This window comes from Ixodes scapularis, unplaced genomic scaffold (assembly GCF_016920785.2).
Source record: "Ixodes scapularis isolate PalLabHiFi unplaced genomic scaffold, ASM1692078v2 PGA_scaffold13__105_contigs__length_92229423, whole genome shotgun sequence".
Taxonomy (NCBI): Eukaryota; Metazoa; Arthropoda; class Arachnida; order Ixodida; family Ixodidae; genus Ixodes; species Ixodes scapularis.
The window spans coordinates 31,652,211-31,668,002 of record NW_024609839.1 but is presented as its reverse complement, the minus strand read 5'-3'; the positions used below and the strand labels follow the sequence as shown (position 1 = coordinate 31,668,002).

The following is a 15,792-nucleotide window of genomic DNA, read 5'->3' as shown; positions in this document are numbered from 1 at the left end:
GCGCACAGTGTTACATGTGCGGTAAGATGGGACACTTTGCGATAGTTTGTCGCAGCCGTGCACCACCACCAGCCGTGGACGGTGATCGCCGTCGTCATCCAGCCTCAAGCCTAGGACGACGACAACTCTCCAGACGTCCATGGAGGCCTGATTCGTCAGCAGCAGCATCAGCGTACAACTACAACGTTACCACGGACGACATCCCAGTTCGGTCTCTGGAACCGCAGGCTGAGGATCACAGCCAGTACAACCAGTTCATCGCAGATGTCAAGGTAAATGGAGTTCCTCTCAATCTCCTCATTGACACGGGATCGCATGTCTCCATTTTAAATGAGAAGATCTTCCAGCAAATTAACAGAGCTCGGAATATACGTCTACAGCGACCACGAAGACGTCTCATGCACTACATGCATCAGCCAATTCCAGTATTAGGTTGCTTCCTTGCTCAAGTCAAGTTCAGAAATAAAGAAGCGCCATTAGAGTTCTACGTTATTCGGGGCGGGAGACCACTACTTGGCATTGATGGAGTACGAGAATTGAAGATGACCATGTCAGGCGCGGAATTTGAATGTTCCTACGTTGATGCAGCTGTCCAAGGACCAGCAGCAAGTCACCCTGTGAGACCGGCCGACGACTCCCGGAGGACTCCGTTCACCGTGTCGTCACAGCAGTCCAGTGGTTTCGGATCAAGTCAACCGTATGCCCCAGGCAACGAATCGTCTTCACTACAACCGGGTGTCCACTTCCGCTGGCAGAATTCAAGGGTACCAACCGTTCATGGCGACGGACCATCGCGACCAGTACTTTCAAGTATCAACGCTCCACGATTCTCATCTACAGGCACAGACGTCGTGGACATCGAGTCTACAGAGGTGAAACAACCAGTTGTCACCAGTTCAAGGTCTTCTTCAAACCCGCCAGCACGGGACACATCAAAGCTGCCTCCTGGGTTCACGGAGTTCGAGCACTTGTTCACGCCAGAACTTGGTCTGGTACGGAACCAGACGCATACTGTAAAAGTACGCCAGAACGTGCCTCCTGTACAGTCAAGACTACGTCGTCTGCCGATCACCCTACGTGATGCAGTTTCCGAAGAAATTTTCAAACTTGAACGTCAAGGAGTCATCGAGAGAATCAACGCCTCGGAATGGGTCTCACCAATCGTAGTAGTTAAGAAAAAGGACGGCAGCATCAGGATGTGTGTCGACCTGCGTGCGCCCAACCAGGCCGTCGTCACAGACTCTTTCCCTTTGCCACACATCGATGAGCTCCTCAACTCTTTACAAGGAGCATCACACTTTTCCAAGCTGGACCTAGCATCCGCGTACCACCAGATCCGACTCATGAAGGACTCTTTAGATTTAAGAGAGTATGTTTTGGTTTGGCATCCGCTCCTGCAGCGTTTCAGCAGATAATGTCAAAAATCCTCAAAGAATGTAAAGGAGTGCAGTTCTACTTGGATGACATTATAGTTTACGGATCCTCTCAGAAGGAGCATGATCATAACTTGCGAGAGGTGCTGTCAGCTATCTCCCGAGCGGGAATGAAGTTAAACAAGAAAGGTGTGTTCAATGTACGCGAGCTCTCATTTCTGGGCCATAGTCTGTCCATGGACGGGTTAGCACCCCTTCCATTAAAGGTAGACCACGTTCAGAATTTTGAAGCTCCCTCAGATGCAGCCAAGCTTAAAGCATTCCTAGGTCTCATCGAGTATTACAGCAAGTTTATTCCGCACTGTTCAACCATAGTCGAGCCTCTGCGGCGCCTACTGCGAAAAGGCGTGCGTTTTGTCTGGTCCCCTGAAGCTCAGGCGAGTTTTGAGAGAGTTAAGGCGAGCATCCAGAATGCTCCCATCTTATCCATGTTCGATCCGTCCTTGCCAGTCGTAGTATCGACTGATGCCTCTAACTACGGTCTAGGCGCTGTACTTCAGCAACGAGCCGGGAGGCATCTTCAAACAGTTGCTTTCGCTTCCAGGTCGCTCACCGACGCTGAGCGTAGATATTCCACAGGTGAAAAAGAAGCCCTAGCTTGCCTATGGGCGTGTGAAAAATGGCACGTTTACCTATGGGGACGTCCATTCACCATTCGTACAGATCACCAGGCGTTGGTGACGTTACTCTCTAACAAAGGCTCAGGAGTACGTCCGCTGCGTATCACCAGATGGGCATCTCGTTTGTTAAACTACAACTTCCGTATGGAGTATCAGAAAGGTGTTGATAATCTAGTAGCAGACGCCCTGTCTAGGCTTCCCAGTCCTGATACCGAGAACGGTATGTTTTTCGAAGAGGACGTAGTATCCCTAGTCATTGCTCCCTTGTCTCGCACAGATTTTCAGACAGCTACAGCCAATGATCCAGTTCTGCCTGGTGTGATACGGTATACTATGTCGACATGGCCACCGGATAGTGCCAGTGTGCCAGATTTGCGTCCGTACTACAGTGTAAGAAATCAGCTATCAGTGCACAATGAGTTGTTGATGCAAGGCGAAAAGATAGTTGTCCCGCAAGCTCTCCGAGAAAACATTGTAGATATGGCACATGAGACACATCAAGGAATCGTAAGAACCGCCAGCATCATCCGTGATCGTTATTGGTGGCCACGGATGGATGAACAGATCAAGCATAAAGTACAGCATTGCGCAGTCTGTAACGCGACAGACAGACCAGTCAAGGCAGCATCTGCTCCGCTCCAACCAGTCCAGTTTCCAGATCAACCGTGGGATAAGATTGGGTTGGACATTGTAGGACCAATAGATAAAGCGCCGCAGAGTCAGAGATTCTTCATAGTCGTCGTTGATTACCACTCTAAGCGGCCAGAAGTCCAGCATACTTCGACAGCCACATCAGCAACAGTGATCGAGTTTCTAAAAAAGATTTTCGCTCGAGAAGGACTTTCTCGTGAGATCGTCACAGACAATGGTGTACAGTTTGTCTCCAGAGAGTTTGAAGAGTTTCTAAAACAGCATGGCATTAAACATCTCAAGTCGTCATTGTACCATCCACAGTCAAACGGCCAAGTGGAAAGGTTTAATAGAGTTCTAAAGTCTTGTCTGCAACTTGCTACAGTTCAACACCGACCTCTTCCTGAAGCCGTTCAAGAATACTTAGAAGCATACAGACGCACGACACATCCAGCTACAGGGCGAGCCCCTTCAGTTTTGTTGCATGGTAGAATACATAGATCAAGAATGGATATCCAAGGTGTACCGACACCACAAGTGACAGAAAAGCATAGGAATCAAGCACAACTCCATGAGCGAGTTGAGAAGTATCAGTTCAAGATGAAGCGATATGCAGACACTAGAAGAGCGGCTAAAGCACCGAGATTTTCAGTTGGACAGTCAGTCCGAATTTTTCGTCCGTTGCATCAGACTAAGCTCCATAGCACGTATACAGAACCGCAAGTTATTGAAAAGCAAGTTGGTCCAGCAACGTACCGTATGCAAGATGGCCGAAAATGGAATGCGAAGAAACTTACGGCGGTACCTTCACAGTTGCAGAGGAGTTCGTTGCAAGCAAGCGCAACCACAAATACAAGTCGTTTGCCACAAGAATATTTTGATGACGATGATAACGATTCAGTTACTGACAAGATAACTGTGCCTTTTATGCGTATGAAGTCTAAAGTTTTCACAGCATCGCCTTGCAAGGACGCTGTCCGTGAGAGTCCAGCGACTACGACTACAAAGGAGCCAACGGTCCCTCCCGCTGCCCAGCCGGAGCCCGTCGTGACTTCATCAGCCCAGTGCTTTCAGCCACCGGATGCAAGCACGCCGGTTGCAACGCCTCTAGCGACGCCAGAATCGACGCCTCTTCTAGAGCCACCTGACGGTGAAGTGAGTGAGTCAATGGTGCTTGTAGATCCCTCAGCAGTGACAGAGTCCGTCGGAATCACAGAGTTCCCTGTAGCGACCACAGTGCCTTCTCTATCGGTTACGGAAAAAGAGACTTATGTACCTGATGACCGATCACAAACGGACAATCAAGTAACAAGCTCCACAACAAGACGTTCCACAAGGCAAAGACGCTTGCCCGAGAAACTTAAAGACTATGTACTTTCCTTTGTTCATGATACGTCACATAGTACGTCTAGCGAGATTTTTGATGTTTAATTAAGACTTATAAACATAATTAGATAAAAGTGCCTAACGCAAATGTGAACGTTTTCAGAAACTGTCGAGGACTGTTTTTCCCTTCGGAAGACTGTAACGCAAGTCAAAGATTGTATTCTGGAAAGAGCATAACGTGCCGTTACAGGCGTTTTCAGAATTTGATTCTCAATGTGATACCGCAAATAAGTTCTTTTGTTAAATCTTTTTTTTTTTCCAACGGACATGCAGTGTAAAACGGACATGTGTTGCGAAGAGTTCTTGTAGTTTCTCGAAATATTACGGCACTGTTAGTGTTACAGTGTATAGCCTAATGTTCGTCCAGAATACTGTCCAGTCAGTTAAGCAAAGAGTGTCTACGTCATGCTCTGGGTAAGCTAACGTAACTCACAACTAACCATTGTTCTGAGCATAACTTAAGAACGACCACGTTGAGAATTTTTTGAAGGAAAGGAGGAAACGATCAGGAAGTGAAAAGTTCAACTTTCTAAGCAGTGTTCTCCTAACATTTTCAATTCATGGAAGGGAGAAATGTAGTGTCAGCGTATCTTCCATGTACAGCGTTTCAGTTGGCTTCACGAGCGGTAGCAGGTTTTCCTCTGTCATTTTATGGGGAGGAGAAATGTAGTGTTGCAAAATAGCGACATCTACGGGAGTGTGTAAATAAATGGGGCGGCTCGAGGAGCTTGCTTGGGGCGGCTCGAGGAGCTCGCTCAGAGATTGGCCCGAACGTTGACCCGACGACATGTCTCTTTGATCCGACGATCCGACCTCCGGCCCGGCTTGCGTCATGGGGCCCCGTTGGGCAGCCCGGTGAGTTGCGCCCTTGCCGGCCACCCTCGTCCTTGACATGTAGCTGGACCAGGGGGGATCGTCGCGTGTACCCCCCCTAAAACATAACACTGAAACTGTGGAAAAACTTGAAAATCGGACTTCGAACTTTGAAAACTTGGATTAAAAAGAAATTCAAAATCTTCGAAGTTTTTTTTTTTTTTTTTTTTTTTTTTTAATTTAGCGTTAAAAGAGAATCGAAACCTTCGACCTTTTCGAACTTCATGCAAAAAGAAATTCGAAATCTTCGAATTGTTCGAACTTCATGTCTGTAAAAATTCGAAGCGTTCGAAGTTTTCGAATTTTTTTTACAAAGAATTTCGAGATCTTCGAATTTATCGAACCTGAAGTAAAGAATATTCGAAATATTCGAATTCGAAATTTTGGAAACCGTGAAAGCTTCGAAATTTTCGAATTCGAAACTCCGCTGTGGTCAAAAGTTGCGAATTTTTCGAAATCGAACCTCGGTCGGTACGAAAATATCGAAATTTTTTGAAATCGAACCTCAGTTCGCTTCGCAAATATCGAAACCTTTCGAAATCGAACCTAGGATGGTTCGCGACATCCCTAGTTTGGAGAGGGGAGGCAGGATGGATGGATGGATGGTAATGGCTATACCCTTTGTATCGGGCGGCAGCTTGCGCCACCTAGCCTAACATTTCGTCATCCCTTCTACCATTTTTTTTTGTATGAATTTTGTTATAACAGTTCCCCCTCTCTTTTAAATTGAATTTATTGCCTATTTTTATATGTATTTGTTTTTTTTTATCCTTCCCTAGATTTCTTCCACCAATCTTCCAATCTCCTCTTAGTTATCGCAGACCGTTACGCCCCAAGCGGTTAACTTATCAACTACACGGATGGGGACAACAAACACAATGACAGAGCGCTCGGCCGACATAACCGAACGCGGCGTCAGCGTTCGACTGGAGTTCGTGTTCTCCGGCGAGGGGGAGGAAGGGCTCTTTTGTTTCCACGACGGCCTGCATGAACAATGCAGCATGCACGATCCCAGCTTAGCACAAAAGCCGAAGTGGGTCAAGCTCGCATTCTCAGAAGATAGATCCGGCACTTAACGTCGCTTCGTCGATTGTTAGTATTTTTTACATTAAACTGTGCCCCGCGCTCTATTGTAGAAGATGACATGGCCATGCCCATAAGGCCTGTTGGCATGTGTACAGGCCTTGTGTTGAGTAAACACCGAGCGTGGGGAAAACAAACGGGTTAGAGCGCCCCCTATAGTTCGATCTCCTGCCCAATTCATTCGTCCATTCATGTCCGGAAAACCCAGCGCCCCCTCCAAATCCGTAGTCATCCCCCCCAAGAGGGTGGGACGAAGCCCCGTGCACCTTAAAATTAGATGTTCCATAGTTTCCCTTTCGCGGTTGCATACGTCACACAGAGTGTCTACTTCCTGAAATTTAGCCCTATACGTTTTCGTTCGCAGCACCCCCGTTCTAGCCTCAAAAAGCAAAGAGCTCCCCACTGAATTATCATACAGCTGTTCCTTCTTTATTTCTTGTTTTTGTGCCCTGTATATTGCTAAAGCTGATTTCCCCTGCATTCTCTCTTCCCACAATTTCCTCTCTGTTTCCTTTACTCCCTTTTCTACTGTTATGCTCTGATCGGCTCCATCTCGTTGAATGTATTTAAATCTCAGCTTGCGGGTTCGGTTTGTCCACCTAGTGTTAAGACTTTTCATATATAGATACTTGTACACTTTCGCTGCCCACCGTGTATCCTCAATTTCAGCTAGTCTTTGTTCAAATTTTACTTTACTGATCGCTTCTCTACTCTCGAAAGATGCCCAACCCATATCCCCCTGTACTCCCTCATTTGGTGTATTCCCATGTGCCCCCAATGCCAACCTACCCACACTCCTTTGCTGTATCTCTAAACCTGCCTGAATTTCTGACCTCATACACAATACCGCATTCCCAAATGGCAGTCCTGGCACCATGACTCCCTTCCATACACCCCTAACAACTTCATATCTATTATAGTTCCATAGTGCCCTGTGTTTCATGATAGCCGAATCTCGTTTCCCCTTCTTTATTACAATATATTCATGGTCTTTTAGATACCGTCTTCCTTCACTTAACCATACTCCCAGATATTTGTACTTTTCTACGTGTTCTATTAATGTGTCCTGTATCTCCAGGGGCTCCCCCTTCTCGTCGTTGAAAACTATTATACCAGACTTGTCCCTACAAAATTTTAGTCCTAAATTGTCCCCTTCCCTGCTGCAAATTTTAATCAGTTCCTGTATTGTCTCACGACTTTCTGATATGAGTACAATGTCGTCTGCATACATTAACCCTGGCAATACTTCATTTACTTCATGTCCTTCCTCCATGTAAGTCAGGTCAAAACCTAGGTTGCACCGTTCTAAACTTTTTTTCATTTCACTGAGGTATATCATAAAGAGCAAGGGAGACAATGGGCAACCCTGTCTAAGACCTCTTTTTATTGCTGCTGGTCTTGTAGTTTCGGCTTCCCATGTTATAACCACCCTATTCTCCGTATAAACCCGTTCTAGAAACTTAACCATGGTTCCCTCTAGCCCATATCCCTTCAGTTGGTTCCAAGGTTTTTCCTGATTCACATTGTCATATGCCCCTTTGATGTCTAAAAATGCTACCCATAATGGCCTTTGACTTGTCACTGCTATCTCTATGCACTGAGTGATTACGAATAAATTATCATCTAGTCGTCTATCTTTCCTGAAACCGTTTTGAAGCTCCCCTAGGATCTGCTTTCTCTCTGCCCATTCTTCCATTCTTCTTTTTACAATGTGCATAGCTAGCCTGTATATTACTAAAGTTACTGTGATTGGTCGGTATGATTTGATACTGTCTTTGTCTCCCCTTCCCTTATATAATAATCTCATCCTGCTCAATTTCCAGTCACTGGGTACCTCCCCTCCCATAAGTATCTGGTCAATCACCTGCCTTAGTTTCAATTTGCTTGTTTTGCCTAGCACTTTTATCAATCTCATTGGTATGCCGTCTGGACCTGTCGCAGTTCCAGCCGGAACCATTCCTTCTGCTTTTTCCCACTCCCCAGTGGTCATTTCCTCTTCTTCGCTATATCCTCCTCTTGTGTTGTGTAGACGCTATTATTCCCTACGGCCTGATCTGATTCTAACTCTGAAAATGCTGCTTCGATTGTATGTCTAATGTATTCTCTTGCCTCTTCCCCCTCTACCTTTGTCCCTTCCTGTGTGGTTAGTGTCTGCTGGTACCCCTCGGTCTTTTTTCCCTGCGCACTGATGTGTTCCCAGAACCTTTTTGCCGCATTCCTATCCTTCTGGTTTATCTCCATCATCCACTGGACCCCTGCCCTCCCAATTTTGGCCTGTATTAATGCTGATGCCTCCCGCTTTCTTTCCTGAAATTCCTCCCATTTTGATGCTACTTCGTCTAGTGTGGCCCCCTTTTTCTTTGCCCATCTGTGTTCTTTAGATGCCGCCTGGCGTCTCGATATTGCTGCCTTAACCTCTTTATCCCACCAGCTTTTGAGCTTACGTTTTAGTTTTCTACCTCCTTGTTTGATTCGATATTTCTTTAACTCTCTTTTGAAAACAAATTAAGTCTTCATATGTCCATTCTCTTACCGGTTGCTTGGATACTATGTTCTCGATTTGCTTAGATACCTCCTGTAGTTGTTTATCATTTAAGTTATTCCTTCCTTCTTGTTTTTGATTTTGCGTCTCTAATTTTACTGTGCCGAATCTGATCTTGATTCTCTTATGGTCGCTCCCCAGACTTTTTGTACCTTCCTCATCTATTTCCATGCCTCCTAATCTGTTGTATATCTTACGCGACATTAAACAGTAGTCAATAGTCGAGTGAGAGTTCTTTCTTTCCCATGTTATTTTTCCATCACATTTTACCTGAGCATTAACCAATACCAGATCTAGAGCTTCGCAGAACTCCTCCAACAACCTCCCTGTTGTATCTGTATGTCCATCAAAGTCTTCCAAATGTGCATTCATGTCCCCCAAGATAATTATTTCCTTGTTAGTGTCGATTTCCCTAACGTCTCCTGATATACATGTCAGCGTTCTGCATTTTCCTCCGCTGCATCACTCCCTGTTTTTAGATAAACAAAACCCAAGATTGTGTCCAGACCCCCAATATTGCCTTTGACCCACATGTGTTCCCTGCAGTCCTCTTGTTCCCTTTCCCATTCCTGACCCTTAACTAACACCCTAATCCCCCTCCCTTGCGTTCCCCATTGCCCCGGTTGCATCCCATCCAATGATATCCTGGTATGTATGGTGGTTCTTCCATATCCCTCAGATGTGTTTCTGCTAATCCATACACTGCAAAGTTTTCGCTCTCTAATTGCTCCTGAATCTCCTCCCACTTTATTCCGTTCCTGCCCCCCTGCATGTTTATGAACCCTATGTTAAGCTGTTTCTTTTTCTTAGTCCTGCGAGGCTTCCTCTCACCCTCCGAAACCCTCCCCTGTGTATCTACATTTTGGCCCTCATTCACACCGGCACCCTCAGGGCTCCGGGACCCCCCCAAAAATGTACGATGTGACGTCCAATCCTATCACCTACCGTGCTCCCAGTGATTCCACTGTAGTGGATGCCCCATGTAAAAGGGTCGGAGCGAGCCTCGTACACCACCCTGTTGACTTCCATTACTCCGTACCCAAATCGTCGGCTCAACCCCCTTATCACCCGGTTTGCTTCCACCACCAGCCTCTCTATCTGCAAAGACTGTCCCCAGACGTCTGGGACGGTGCATATTTGCACATGCACAGTCTCAGAGACCTCCCTCAGCTTACGTAACCCCAACTCTATCTGCCTGGCAAGGTTCTGGCTCCGTCCCTTTAACACATCATTTAGTCCCGCGTGTATTACAACTAGGTTCTCTCCCTCCCTGTTTTCCCACACCTCATCCTTCGCTTTGGCCATAGCGTCTACCATGCACTTTCCTGACTGAGCCACTACATTTACCCTCCCATCCCCTTTCACCCTGCCCAGCAGCCCCTCCTTAACCCTTGTTATGTTTGAGTCTACTACCACCAGCACCCTCTTAACCCCCGACTGCCTGTCTTCATCCCCTCCAGCTATATGTGCTTTCTCTGCCTCAACTTCTGCTGCCTTCCTCGAACCCTGCTGTACTGCAGCACTATACAGCTGTGCAGGCTCCTTTCCTGCACAGTCCAACACCCCGTCACACCTGTCTGCCGCCCCCGCCGCCGTCTTCTCTGCCACCTCCTCCTTTCTCTTATTAACTACTCCTGTCAGTTGCTGCACCATCTCCTCACACTTCTTCTTGTGCTCCTTCAACTCCACCTTCCACTCCTCCACCTGTCGCTCAAGTTCGGCTCGCTGTTCCCGTTCTCGCCTCAGCTCTCCCGCCACGCTATCTACCTTACTTTCCCATTCCCTGGTCATCTCCTCCACATCCGCTTCGGCCCTCTTAATCAAATCTCCCACCTGCGCCTCGAGCTGTACCCGCTTCTCCCGCTCAGAGAAAAAAGCAACTCAGTGTTGCATGACGAGCCTCTGCCCCCCTCCCTTCAGCGGCAGAGAAAAAATATATACACGTACACAAACTCATACAAATTCACAATCTCTACACCAATAAAGAGAAAATAAGTGAGCTAAATCGTACAATCGATTCATCCTTTAACTATTCCGGAACGTATTTAAGAAAATCATTAACAAATACAGAAAGCAGTGCGTCCTTCTGAGTTCCACTTAAAATATTTATATCCAATTCACTGCAACAATTTAAAAGGCGCGGTAGTGTATATCTCAGAATTTGATCGCCGTAATTGGTCCTGGAGTGCGGTACTGCCCACGCATCTTCAGAACGAGTGTTGTAGATCATTTCCCTGAACTGAAGATTTGAGATCGTTAAAAGTAAACGGTTGGTACAAAACGACTTTTTATAGACAAGGGCTAATTTGTCACTATAGTGATTGCTAATTTGCACAATATTAAATTTTAATGGTTTCGTATGACTGTCATAGCTAGTATGACAGATCATACGAATCACTCTCTTCTGAAGAATATGCATTTGATTTATATACGCCTCGCAAGTGGGCTCATTTTTGTGTTCTGCGCATGACAAAGGAAGTAGCGGTGGCGTCAGAATGCCGAGCCCTGATTGGCTGATCGCGACCCCCTATCTGAGCGTCGTCTGCTCGCAACATCGTCTGCGTCTGTCTTACCTTTCCTGCGACTTTCGGAGGTGCAAGTCTTTACGAGTGAGCTCGACTTCGCCTTTAAGAGAGGGCAGACGAAATAACTCGAGCGGTATGTTGTTTTTGTCTAACAACTAGCAGACGCGCATCAAGGAGGGAAGTCAAAGGACTTACTGGCGAGGTGTCCGGAGGCGCCGAGGTTTGTTTGCTAAGAACCGAGAGGTGAGCGTGTTACTGTCCACAAGTTCCCTCCCAAATACTTTTTCCCTCCTTTCGTGTGCGGCGAGACACCTCATTTTTTGAAGGCGTCGGCGGGTTGGCGCAGTTAACGTCGTCTGCTTTACGTCTGCTAGTCAAAGCGAAGGCTGCTTTACCTTTCCTGCGTCTGTCGGAGATTCACCGCTTTTTCACCGCGGAGAGCCACCGTTGCCTCGGGAAACAAGGAGATAACAAGAGGAAGAAATTGACCTCTTAATCTAAAATTGAGGTCAGCGATCAAAGTATAATACGGGAAGGGTCACGCGGGCATATTACATTCAACACGCCAGCCGGTCACGGGCAGACGGTCGCCGAGTCGCGGAGTGCTTGCTAGGCCTAACTGCGGAGCTCGCTTGGTCGCGTTCGGTGGAATCGTGGCCGTTGGAGCTTTTCCCGGGTGTTTGTGGACTCAGCGTTCTTGTTCGTCGTGGTCTGTTTCAAGTACTTTTTTTACTTTTTTCTTGCTGCTTGAGGTCGGGACGCGTGAGAAGCGCACGTAGAAAAATAAACGTCCGTGGGTCGTCGCGACCGCGACGCTGTCGGCCATGCTGATTTGATCGTAAGAAGTGCGTAAGACAGCTTCGGAGCTCTCGTAGGATTTCGTCGTAACCTGCGCAAAAGTTACGAAAATTTCGTTTCGTGAATACGAATTCGTTCTCAAGTTTTGTCTTACGCACATTTTTGGCTTAAGGTCGTTTCGTGAATCTGGCCTCTGCACTTCCGAAAGTCGCAGGAAAGGTAAGACAGACGCAGACGACGTTGCGAGCAGACGACGTTGCAAAGGAGCAGACGACGCTCAGATAGGGGGTCGCGATCAGCCAATCAGGGCTCGGCGTTCTGACGTCACCGCTACCCCCTGCGCAAGGAGCTGACGAACTTGCCCTCCGCATTAGTTAAGGTCGTATTTCCCCATACCAAAAGGCAATAGTTATATTGAGCGTAGAAAATAGAGTTGTAAACGAGTATCATGGCCGAACTAGGAATCATATGGCGATATCTGTATATTATACCCAGAGCCTTCGATAGCTTTTTACATGTGTATTGCACCATATCGTTCCAAGTCATGTACTGATTAAAGATTACCCCCAGGACTTTTACACTCTCAACTATATCAATAGTGTCTGTACCAAGCAAAAGTACAGACCTAGGACTACAATTTGTATTCCGAGATCTGAATACCACGGCCTTTGTTTTACTTCCGTTTATTTGCAGGGAATTTGATAATGCCCAAGAATTTAATTGATAAAGATGATGGTTCGCATTGCTTATAATTGTATCTATGTTAACGCCGGAAAAAAAATATACTCGTATCGTCCGCATAAATAATGCAGTTCACATTACCATCAATATTTACTAGGTCATCGCAATATACAAATTGAAGAAGAGTGGCCCCAAAATACTGCCCGGTGGTACACCGGCGGTTAGTGGTCTGAAATTTGATCGTTTCTTATTTATTTCAACACGCTGATTGCGGTTTTGAACGTAACTAGTAATCATTTGTAAAGCGACCCCGCGAACACCATAAATGAACAGTTTCTTAAGTAACGTTTTATGACTTATGCGGTCGAAGGCTTTTGTGAAATCAATGAATATGCCGAGTGTTATCAGCTTCTCTTCGATGTTGCCTAAAAGTAGTTCTTTTTGTTTTAAAAGTGCAATCTCAAACGAGCGACGTTTCATAGATCCATATTGACAGGGCGTAATGATTGAAAATTGCTCACAAAAATTATCAAGCCTTTGATGTATGATTTTCTCTAATCCCTTGGAAAATATGGGTAAAACCGAAATAGGTTGATAATTTCCTAAGTCATTCTTATCACCGGTTTTATATATTACAGTCACCTTTGCTATCTGCATTTTTTTTTGAAAGGTACCATACTTAAGTTGAATATGCATGTGCGTTAAATAAGGTAAAATCGCCCGCAGTACATGTTTAATTTGTTTTATTTGAATGTCGTATATATCGAAGCTTTTACTGTTTTTTAAGTTTTGAAACGCTGAGAATACTTCCTCTTCGTCGGTTGGGGTAAGAAATAAGCTGTCAGAAACACTAAGCACGTATTTGGAGGCATTCATAGAACACACACTTTGAGCGGGCTTAACAAACTGTTCATTAAATTTCTCAGCTAATGCTTCCCCATCTATATCGGTGCCTTCAGTTTTGGTTTTCGGGATTATCTCCTTGTGCGGCCCATTCTTAAGTATACCGTTAAAGTTTTTCCATATGACATCACATCTGTTTACACCTTGAAATAAATTGTTAAAATAAGAACGCTTTGACTGCCTTAAGGCCCTGGTACACTGATTTCTTTGTTCCTTAATTTTAGCCAACACGCTAACGTCTTTTCTACGTACGAATTGATGGTAAAGAGTATTTTTCTTATCATGTTTCTTATTTCTGACGTAACCCATGGTTTACGTGACTTGTGGGAAATATTTCGCTGTTGGTAGGGGAAGCAACGGTCGTATATTATAATAAACTTATCGAGAAAGTAATCAAATGCTGTTCAAAATGTTGCAAGTTTTTTGTGCTGATGTTTCTAAAAAAAGGTTGAGCAGCACTAGTTTTTTTGCTGTTGAAATTTACATGGCTAAGCATAAAGATCGGCAGGTGATCGCTAATCGTTACCCCGATCACGCCAGCAAGTATCCCTGTGGTGGGAATGTTCGTTAAAAATAAATCAAGCAACGTGTCATGCAGAGGCGCTATACGAGTAAGCAGTGAAATAACATTAGACAATCAATATGACTGATACAGTGACAGTAAATCAAGCTGATGTTTAGAGGAGGTTAGCATGTCTATATTAAAATCACCACCAAGTTAAAGACAGGATTTATTTTCACCAACAACCTTTAAAATTTTTTTCAAGAAATTCAAGGAAGGTCGCAACATTCCCAGATGGCGGTCGATAGACGACAGAAAATGCAAATTTAGCATGTTCTAAAGTTAAAATCTCATACTCCTTTGTTGTCGCTGTGAAATCACTAACAATATTATATTGAAGGTCTTTTTTAACGTACATACATACTCCTCCTCCTACTTTGTTGCTACGATTTAAATTGAATACTGCATACTTCTCTAGTTGATCCACTGCATCACTCTGGTTATACCATGTTTCAGTTAGCATTATTATATCCAAAGAAAATGTAAAACTGTCCAGAAAGATGCCAAGTTCATCAAACTTGTTTCGCACTGATTGAACATTTAAATGAAATAACGAAAAGGGCACATTTGGTTGGTCTTTAAAAAGTTTAACAACCTCATTTGGCATTAAGTAAGAAAGAACTGTCATTGCGAGTGAAGTTAAAAAAAAAATGCAATACCCAAAGCAAAACTACACCAATTTTTGCAAGTCATCCTTAGTGTTTATTAGATGTGCTTGAGTTCCGTCCTTCTCCCTGACAAGAATCTTATCGTTTTTATACCAAGCGTACTGGAACCTGTTGGTTTTTGCCCATTCTTTCGTTTCCCACAGTAGTGCCTTATCTTGCTGCGTTAAGTTTTCCAAGATATGTGTCTTACTCTGAGCATTCCTCGAATAACTGTATAGGCTCTGCTTGCAGAGCCTAGGGGAGCATATCAGTTACTCTAGAAAACACGACTTCGAAACGGGGCTTGGAGAAAAATCAGTGGGCCAACCCCTCGCCGAAAGTCGTAAAATCCCTCGGAGGCGCTCCTTCTGAAGGATCGCTTTGGCGGGACCGGGAGAAGGGCGCCATGCTCCTGCAGCGGGCAGAAAACATTGCTACCGAGGGGTGACACGTTTCCGAGAACAGGCTTGTTAGCAGGGTTGCTGTTAAATAACGAAGGTTTTTGTTAGAAATAAGTAAGATTTGTTGTAGAAAAGTCTATCTTTCTACAGTTGCGTCGGCATCGTTTTTTTTTTGTTTTTTTTAGCTTTCTTTGTGAGTGTCGGCGTTTTGGAGGGAGCATTTGCGTGGGCAAAGCGGCCGGGAGGGGGGAGCGGTTTCCCCGCGGTCGTTAAAGGAGCTGTGCAACAATTTCAGGGCTTTGCTTAAATTATTGTGGAAGTTGATGCCTGACACTTCTGCAGTGAACTACAGAAAATAGATTTTGCCTGGATACCCTAGTTTTTATTTAAAAAAAATGAAAAAGATCCAGGTTTTGGCCGCCTCTCAACTCGTACGTCGTCTTCCGGGTCACGTGCGCAGTGACGTCACTTGAGTAGGCGCGGGGTTCCGGAAAAGTTCTCTCTTTAGAGCCATCACCGAGCAGCGAGAACTCATCCGCTCGCGACCGCGTGACCACAGTCTCATCCGGGTCCGGCCATACCCGTCCTTGCCCGCCCGGCGCTGTCCCTCTCCCCCTCCGGCTTCTGCCACTAAAACTCCGTATTATAAAAGTTTTGTCGATGATACCAGGGTTTTGATGCATTTATATATATGTTGGAACGACAAGA

The 15,792-nt window shown here is 45.4% G+C and overlaps 1 pseudogene; it reads right to left on the bottom strand.

Annotated features, from left to right (window-relative positions):
- Positions 1-14,135: 14,135 nt before the first annotated feature.
- LOC121835419 lies at positions 14,136-14,643 on the bottom strand (annotated as a pseudogene).
- Positions 14,644-15,792: the final 1,149 nt, after the last annotated feature.